Source organism: Barbus barbus, assembly GCF_936440315.1.
Source record: "Barbus barbus genome assembly, chromosome: 3".
Taxonomy (NCBI): Eukaryota; Metazoa; Chordata; class Actinopteri; order Cypriniformes; family Cyprinidae; genus Barbus; species Barbus barbus.
The window spans coordinates 37,061,577-37,071,075 of record NC_136731.1 but is presented as its reverse complement, the minus strand read 5'-3'; positions in this window follow the sequence as shown (position 1 = coordinate 37,071,075).

Genomic DNA, 9,499 nt, shown 5'->3' with positions numbered 1-9,499 from the left:
TTATAATATAAAATATAAGAATATAAATGTATATACAAGTATTTCAAAATAAATACACAGTACACATTATGTAAACAACTTTTATTTTGGATATGATTAATCGTTTGACAGCACTAATATAAACATTTAAAGATTTTTTTAATACCTTTTGAAATGCACCAAGGCTGCATTTATTTGATCAAAAATATGGTATTGTGAAATAATTTGATATAACTTTTATTGAAACATATATTGAAAATGTAATTTATTCCCGTGGTGGCAAAGCTTAATTTTTAGCATCATTACTCCAGTCTTAAGTGTCACATGATCCTTCAGAAATCATTCTAATATGATTTGCTGCTCAAGAATCATTTTTCATCAGTGTTGAAAATCATTGTTCTGCTCAATATTTTATGGAAATATTGCTTTACTGTCACGTTTAATCAGTTTATCACGTTTAATCTACATACAAAAGTGTGCAAAATGATCCTTTATTGGACTAAGGCATCAAGTTTCCACATTCCAGCCATCAAGGTTATACAGGGAAATATGAAATATTGCTGCTCCTTGCTGTTTTCCTAACCTTGTGAGGCTGAGGTAACCTCTTGAAATGACTGTGGAAAAAAATCCATCATTTCTTTTGAAAGGTGTGATTCGCTTTGCCAGTGTTCCCTCAGAAAAGTATATTTTCTTACTATCACTGTTGGTTGAGTCATGAACTCTTACCCTGAAGCATCTGGCATGCTTTAACCAACTGTAGGACAATGAAATTGTATATATCAGGAAAATATTATATCATTTTTGTGTAAAGATCTATCTTCCAAGAGAAATCTCGTTCTGCCTGACGGATAGAAAATAAACTCACTCTTATGTGCATCTCTCAGTCAAAAGCAGCTGGGTGCTTTGGATGGAAAAAGACGGCACATCTTACCAGATTCTCCCCTGAAAATAAAAGAAAGTTGTTTTAGATAGCAATTTTTCATCACAATAATGTGCGCCTTACTCTGAATTTTCAAACACACAAACAGGAAATGCTATGTGTTCATGTGAACACGTTCCTGCATTCCTCCACACACACACACACACACATGCAGGTTAAACAACATTGATGTCTGCCAATAATTCCTGTTTTAATGTGCTTTTCCTCTGCATGTTAGAGTTCTTCCTACACACACACACACTCCCACCCTTGTCTCTTGAGTTCCCGTTTCTCATGGGAATTAGAGGAATGCAATGCTGTTTTTCAGACAAGCAGATTCTCTTTCCTGTCCTTTCTTTTCTCTTTCCATTCTTTCTACAGTATCTCCACCTTCTAATACAGCTGCATTACTTCTACTCACTCCTATCATACAATGGTCACCAATATAATGTTAATAAGTACATAATATAATGACAGTAAATGAAATGTATATATGTAAAAGAGTTGATATGCTGAAAAATACTGCTTTTTATCATAAGTTTAGGTGATATCATGATTTAGGTGATATCAAGTTTAGGTGATATAAAAAGTGAATCTCAAGTGGGTTTTCAGTGCATATTTGAAGGTCCTCTATGTGTTTTTGATACTGATGAAACGAGCCACGCTGCAGTGATTGGTCGCTCTGTGTTTGTTTAATCTCTGAACCTTTCCTCAGTTTCCCTGCCCCCTCTCATACTGTGACATTATGGTGCAACTGAAACTCATTCTGAAATGTCATCTCTAATAATCTCATCTTCCAATTCCTCACAGCAGAGGGCCGCAGTAACAAGGAAAATTCCGGAAAGTGATCAGGAATTCAAAACATATGGGAACAAAGTGAATATCCATCAGATCAGTGGTCTGAGCCGCTCACCTTTGGAGTTACATAACCTGTGGAGGTCAGAAGGGCATTATGAAACGGATGAAGCACAACTAAATTCAGAAAACACAGACTAAATAATCTGTCTGTTTGGAAGGTAATGTTCCCAAACATAAACCATGACCAAGATCGTTGCTTTAGATTTTTACTTATTTTATTTGATTGCTGGTAAGGTGTCAAACATTTGAAAAAAAAGAGGGAGAGAATGATTCACACAAAAATATAAACTCTCCCATCATTGAATTAAATTGTTAGATCAAGAGTAATCTAAATGTAAGAAAAAAGTAGTCTGATTAGATTACCTAAAATGTGTTTAGCAACTCTGAGACACAAATCGACCTGTCTTTTGCATCTTTCTCTGAAAATTAGTTGGCAACACTGGATCATCTCCCCTCGCATTAAGTCCTTATCAAGAGTTGGGTGGATTCTGATTGGCTGTCAGTGTTTTTATAATTCAACAGCTGTATATAGCTACTCTATAATATCGGTGCTATTACAATTAATGATGCTTTCTTTCTGTGTCCCTTGACTTTTCGTCAGAGTGACAAACCTCCTTTCTCTCATTTTTAACCTCTGTGACTTTCCCTGGAGGCAGATCTGAACTCTTGCATAACCAGGACATTCCTTTACGCCTCTGACCCGATTATAGCTCATTAAGGTGAGACACACAGAGGAAAAAGAACAAGAGTGAGAGCGAAAAGTGGTCATGGAGATGATCACATTAATGAGCAATGAAAGATGAAAGGTGGGAGCCATCTCTGCTTCACGGAAGTGTGTTCAAAATGTGTGTGTGAGTTTGTCATGCATAAGGCAATGAATGTTTCAAATTACTTTTCACAGGGTAATATATCATATATCTTGAGGTCAGTGATGGAATATGAGTTTGTTTACTCTAGCGCTGCCTTTAAGTTCATCCTGTTTGACATAACCTCCCTTTCGGATCACTATATTCTGAAAACAGATGTCTGCTCTATGCTACATGTCCTTTCAAAAAAATGATTTAGAATTTTCTTGCCTTCCAAATTATCAACATATTACATGCTCTGCTTGTGGTGGATTTAATGCATTGGAAGCAGAAAACAACGCTATGCAGGGCTCAACAATAATGATTTTTGGCCTGTTTAGGCCAGTTAAAGTTTGTAGTCGCATTGACCATATTTTCCCATCCTCCATCAACCCAAAAAAAAATAAAAATAAAAAAAAAATAATAATAATATATATATATATATATAGATAGATAGATAGATAGATAGATAGATAGATAGATAGATAGATAGATAGATAGATAGATAGATAGATAGATACAGTCCCCTCCATAAGTATTGGAACAGTAAAGATAAAATTGCTCTGTTGGCTGTGGAGTCAAGACATTTACAAATATATCTGCCTTATGTTCAACTGTCCCAATACTTATGCTCACATCAATGAGTGGGATGAACTCTAAAAGTGCTGTTCTTTTTATTTGGTAAAATATGAGCGGCAAAGATGAGCGGCCCTACACTCCTCTTATGATCAGTGGGACCCCTGTGGAGAGGGTGAGTAGCTTCAAGTGCCTCGGTGTAAACATCTCTGAGAACCTGACTTGGACTACACACATCCACACACAGGTCAAGAAAGCCAGGCAAAGACTGTACCATCTGCGACAGCTGAGGAAATTCAGGGTCTCACCAGCAATCCTGAAAACTTTCTATTCAGGGAGCATAGAAAGTGTATTATATATATATGTGTGTGTGTGTGTGTGTATATACATATATATATATATATACACACACACACACACACACACATATAAATATATATATATATTAATAAGAATTTATAAGGATTTTAATTTGCATAACAGCAAGAACATATACTGCTATAATGTTAAATTATAAATGCAGGACAACTATAAATACACTTGAAGGATCAGCATTAGTTTTGATGCAGTCATTTGAGGAAATTTGAGCTGGCACTTAAAATCACTTTTTTTATCAGGTGTGCATTATGTTGTCAAGACTAATTGGGCATTTCAAATGGTCATATATCATTTTTAGCAATCATTAAATGTGAAATAGAAGTATTGTGTAAGAAAAGCTGTTTTGACTTGTTTCTGCTGTATTGACTAATACTCTAGTAATTTGCTGTACAGCTGCCAACATAAACATGTTCTTTCCAGATCTGTTGAAAATTAAACATTGAAGACAGATGAATAACTCTTTAAAGTGGAAAGAGGTGTGTTTACTTGTTTATTTTGTAAGAGCTATAAAATAGATTCATGACTCATATGTATTTTATTTTCTGAAAAAGACCATTGACAACATCTTCATCTTCTATTATCGGCAAAACTGTTTATGCGAAGATTAATAATAATAATAAAAATAACATGAACATCATATTTATGACGACCTTTATTCGAGCTGCATGAACTCCACATGTTTGTGTCGAAACTGCTGATCAAGTTCTTCAGCATGATTCGAGATGATTCAGAGAACATCATGTTCCTCAATGGAAGCAAGAACCTCTGACCTTCTGTTCTGAGAAGTTCACAGACGTTCACATTACCAAAGTCACAAATTCTTTTGCTTATTTAACCTAGAAATAGCTCAGAATTGAAAATGTTTTTTTTTTTTCAATTCATTTTACATCAAAATCTTTCTAAATTGTATTATTCATTTTTAAATCCCTTAAACTTTCTGTTTATTTCCAAGTTTAGGTCATGTTAATTGTGTTTAGTCCCCTGTGGTACAACCACATTTTCCCACAAAACACAGCTATTTTTGGTCCCACGCAGCTATTTATTCTATGTTCTACAAGTTGAAACAAAACCGTCTTACAAAAGATCAAAACACGTTTGAACTAAGGAATTTTCTGCCTTGTTTTTCCTTGCAATTTTCTTTATCACAAAATAATAATATTTGTTTTTCTGCCTCTGTAAAGGTGAGCAGATGTGACATGGGAATCTAGATCGATCATCATTCCAGGATCTTGCCTGAGAGAATCTGTGTGTGTGTTTATTTTCCGATATATATCTTATCTACTATATATGGGAGCGTGCCATGTGCTTGTGTGCCATGAGCATGAAGACTTATAAAGGTATGATCTCTCTTTAGCAGCTGCTTTATCAGCTCTTTACAATGGATCTGAGTTCATTTTCCCTGAACTTCACTTTTCTGCGGGAGTGCCATCCAGAATTCATTTGAAGCCATTGGGCTTTGTGCCTTGTCTGTGCTCCAAGCTTCCTTAAGGTTATGCAATATGGTTTATTAATGTGTGTGTTTGTCTGTGTTTATAAAGAATAGGACTATTTGAGTGTTTCTGCCAGTTTTTCATATTCCGTTGAATACATCTTGCTGTAATCATCTAAATCTTACACCATTAAAAATAAACGGACACATTCCTATAATGAGAACAATGGAAAGGGGACGGCAGGTCATAATAATGCGTGTGAGAAACAATGTTATCACCGAGGCAGGGTCACTCACAAGGCTGATAGGAAAAGGTGTATCCCAGTTGATTACTTTAGACCCCCCCCATTCCAGAATTACCTTGAGTGGCATTTGCTCAGCTGTACAACATGAATCATGACCACACCCACTCAGATGCCAATCATGTCAGGAGGAGACGCCCACTCATGGTTCTCACAGTTTTACTTGTACAGATTGATCACCTGTTTATTTTGTAATGAACTAACTCATCCACTTTATTAATAATATTGATTTGAATTGAAATGGTAACAAACTAATTATTTAGTAATGTAGTTTGACCACAATTATTAAATGTGTTTTCTGTGCTTCAAGAAGTAAAGAAGTATAGGCAATACACATTTACTCTGTGGTGTCCACACACCTAAAGGTTGGAATACATTACACAATCTCTTTCCCAGAGGAATGCAAAGTAGAAAATAACATCAATATTTGCATACTTGAGACTAAACAGGTTGCAACTGGACACGTGAATGAGGAAAAACAAACCTTCTCTCATGCTCTCATGCCATCCGTCTGCTTTCACATTAATGGGGTTTATTTATTTATAGCTCTAGAAAGCGAGCCTGTAGGATCCAGTACTGCTTTATCAGAAGGGTGATCGTCTGAGTTCCAGCCCACTGAAAACACATGACAATCACCAGAAAATTCCTGTGAATGTGTGTGTGTTTGAGATGTGCGTGTCCATAAATAACAGTTTAGTTGATCAGTCCTTTAAATGAAATTAGGACATATTGTAGTGGTGGTTGTGTTGAAATATGAGCGACCTAAGGTGAAGGAAGATACAGCGCTCAGACTAAACTCATCTCCAGTGGGTAATAAATCACAACAAAGTTTGAAAAACAGATCAATGGAATTCTAAGCCTTCGAGCAAGGAATGTGAGAAGGAAGCACAGTTTCTAATGCATTCTCTCTCTCTTGGCCTGTCAATAATACAGATGTAGAAGAACAGCATGATTCAGTTGATGAATGTAATGTACTGAATGTAATGAATGCAGTAGCCTTTTTAATAGAGGGGCATGCTGTCACTGTGGAACCTGTCATTAAACAACCTACTATAGGCTTATCAGTAAAACTGTAGAATGAATATGTAACACAAAACAATAACTTAGAAAAAGTGTAAAAGGTTACTTTCCTCTGCCTTTTCAGTAATCTGAACATATGACTTTTAGAAAAAAGTAAACATGATGGTCTAAAACATTAACATAACCGTACATTTTAGCGATATGTTTTCATATGATCTGCTCATGCCTCAGTAACTGCTACAAATTAGCCACCAATTATACAAAAAAGACAGAATTGTGAGATAAAGTCACAATCACTTTTTTAAAAATAAATATCAAATTTAAAATTCTGAGAAAAAAAGTACGAAATGCGAGATGTAAACTCATTTAATTTAAAACAAAAATTTAATAACAAGAAATAAACTTCTATTTTCTTTATTTTCTCAGAATCGTGAGGAAAATAATTCAGAATTTTGAGATATAATTTTTTTTTCTGTGGTGAAAACAGGCTTCTATACTATGAATATTCAAGACAGATAATGAGATTCTGGGAGACTGATTGGCAGCTTTACAGCAACAAACTGGCTGTATCGCATGCTTCTGTCACATGGGAAACCATCAAATTATATCCAAGAGCCTGAGGTAATGTTATGAAACCAGAGGTTTCTGCAATAAGAAGCCTTAATAAGAAGTTGGCAAGAGAGTAGAACTTCTGGCATTTAGGGAAATTAAATCTCACTACAATTCAAAGACAAAATAACCTCAGTTTCAGTTAAATAACATATATATAGGCCTCAAGTGGGACAGCACATTGACACCTCCTCTCTTGCATGTTGTGCAACTAAAAATTCTAGTGTTTAGTCCTGAAAAATAGTAGAAAGGCATTTTTCAACCCTTGTTGGGTCTACTTCCGTGTGTTATTATGCTTCCTGGGGCCTTCATACTGTACAAATAAACACCATAGCAGTTGCTCACATAAGTTCCTCAGAGGTCTCTTGAGCTGTTTTAACCTCCTTCAGCCTTTTGTGTGTTGATATTATTGTTTATTTATAAGACAAGTCAACGGCATGCTCACATTTTGTTCATGAAAAGGAATTTATAACTGTGAAAAAGTAATAAAACCCTTCATAACCATAATGCATTTATAAGAAAACATAAAACAGGCTAAAAAGTTGGCAAGAGAGTAGAACTTCTGGCATTTAGGGAAATTAAATCTCACTATAATTCAAAGACAAAATAATCTCAGTGTTAGTTAAATAAAATATAACTTGTGAAAAAACTCACAGACAGGAATCCTGGTTCATGCGGCCTCAAGTGGTTTTAGCATGGTTCATTTCACTGGTGTAGGCCTAGAAATGTTCTTTGCACTTCATATATGTCTTTTTAATGGACTTTGGAATTTCACATTAATAGCCTGGTATCTTGGGAAATATCTGATGAGTTTAATATTCCTGGCTCTATCTAAGAATAAAATACTTTGGTTCAGGCATCACAGTTAAATTTGTATCACGTTCTAGGCCAATGAGATATTTAATAACATCGAACCAGAACTCAAGTGTCCTATTAATATAAAGAATATTAGGAGTCCTAAGTATTCACGCTAACCAAACAGTATTTAAAACATCTTTGTATTTTTATTTTTACAACCGGTTAATGTAGTTTTTTGACCTGTGCTAATGTGTAGTTCTGTAGTGCCCCCTGGTGGTTTGAGGACGTACTGCATATGCCATCAGTGGCATCTAGAGGGAGTGCGTCACCTGTTGGAGGCACATGGGCATGGGCATGCGCACTCGAACGGAAATAGGTTGTTGCCTGTTGATGTTACCTAGTGGATCTAGAAAGCATTAATTATCATACTTTCAAACTTTTCACTCTTGTGTATTTTATACCATTGCTGTCTCTATCACACTATCACTCCAGTCCAGTTAAGACTCACATTGAAGTGTATCAAATGCACCTATATACTTTGTTGGGATTGTGGAGAAGGGAAATACATGTTAGCCTACATTATAAGGCGATAATATGCCATAAACACACCATCATGTTCATACACACCAATGCATGACCTAATAATACCTACACATGCTGTATCTACTGACACTTGCTTCATAGAAGAGCAATTTCCATACAGCTCTTCCATATACGCACTAAATGCTCTTAATAGAAACCACTCTTCAGTCTTCCATTTAGATGAATGCTATTCTTTTTTTGATTTAGTAGGAGAGTATTTTTGCAACCAACAGATGTCACTATTCATAGCCTGCGCTGCAATAACAAACACACTTAAGGCCAATGCTGAGGAGGATATGACTACTATGAAATCAAATGTAAGCATATGTGCACTTCCAATTTATGAAGAAAAAAAAAACATTTTGAAGAATGTACTCATTGCTCTTTTCTAAGTAGAAACGAGGGCTGGAACTTTTAAGCTTTAAAAATGTCGCAAAAGCAGCATTAAAGTATCAAAAATAGTCTACTGTTGTGTTGTAGGCAGGAATAATAGGTTTTGACTGATTGATTTGTTTGTTTGTTTATATTATTGAGGTCATTACTCCTTTAATGATATGGTCAGGAAAAACAAGGCTGTCGTTTAATATAATTGTTATTCACTTAGGGTGAATTCAGGTAAATTGGGCCACTTTTTCCCATTGACATTACCTTAGCTAACCTTGTTTAAAATCGATAACCGTCCTTAATTAATTCGCCTCCATAGGCCATATTTGTCACAGGCAAATCGAGCTGTCTGATTTGTTTGCTCACGGCACTTTAGAATAGTCCTGTCAACCTCGTGACTCTAAATTTTCACACTAGTGCTAATTCACCCATCCTCCTCGGCGTAGTTCTTCCCTCATTAAAGAGGCAGTGACAGATTCTACAGACAGTGACCTCTTGGCATTTGAGCTCGAGCAACTGTTTGAGATTGTCTGCTGTTGAAAATTGAATATTGGTCACTTTTGAATTAAAAAGGTAAAAAGGCACCAGGCCGTGTGAGGTAGAAGATGGTTACATCAAGCGCTATTTCAATCTGCCAGTAATGCATGGTGTTGCAGCACCTGCTGTCAAACTGATGAAGATGTTTTCTTGATTTGCTGGTGCTTTTTCTATTTGCATGTGTTTTCTGAAGTTGCAGCGCATTGAGCTCTCTCGGCCACCATAGGTAATGTATGGCTCAGAAGTAAACAACAACAACAATAATAAAAGTGTTAAAGAAAAA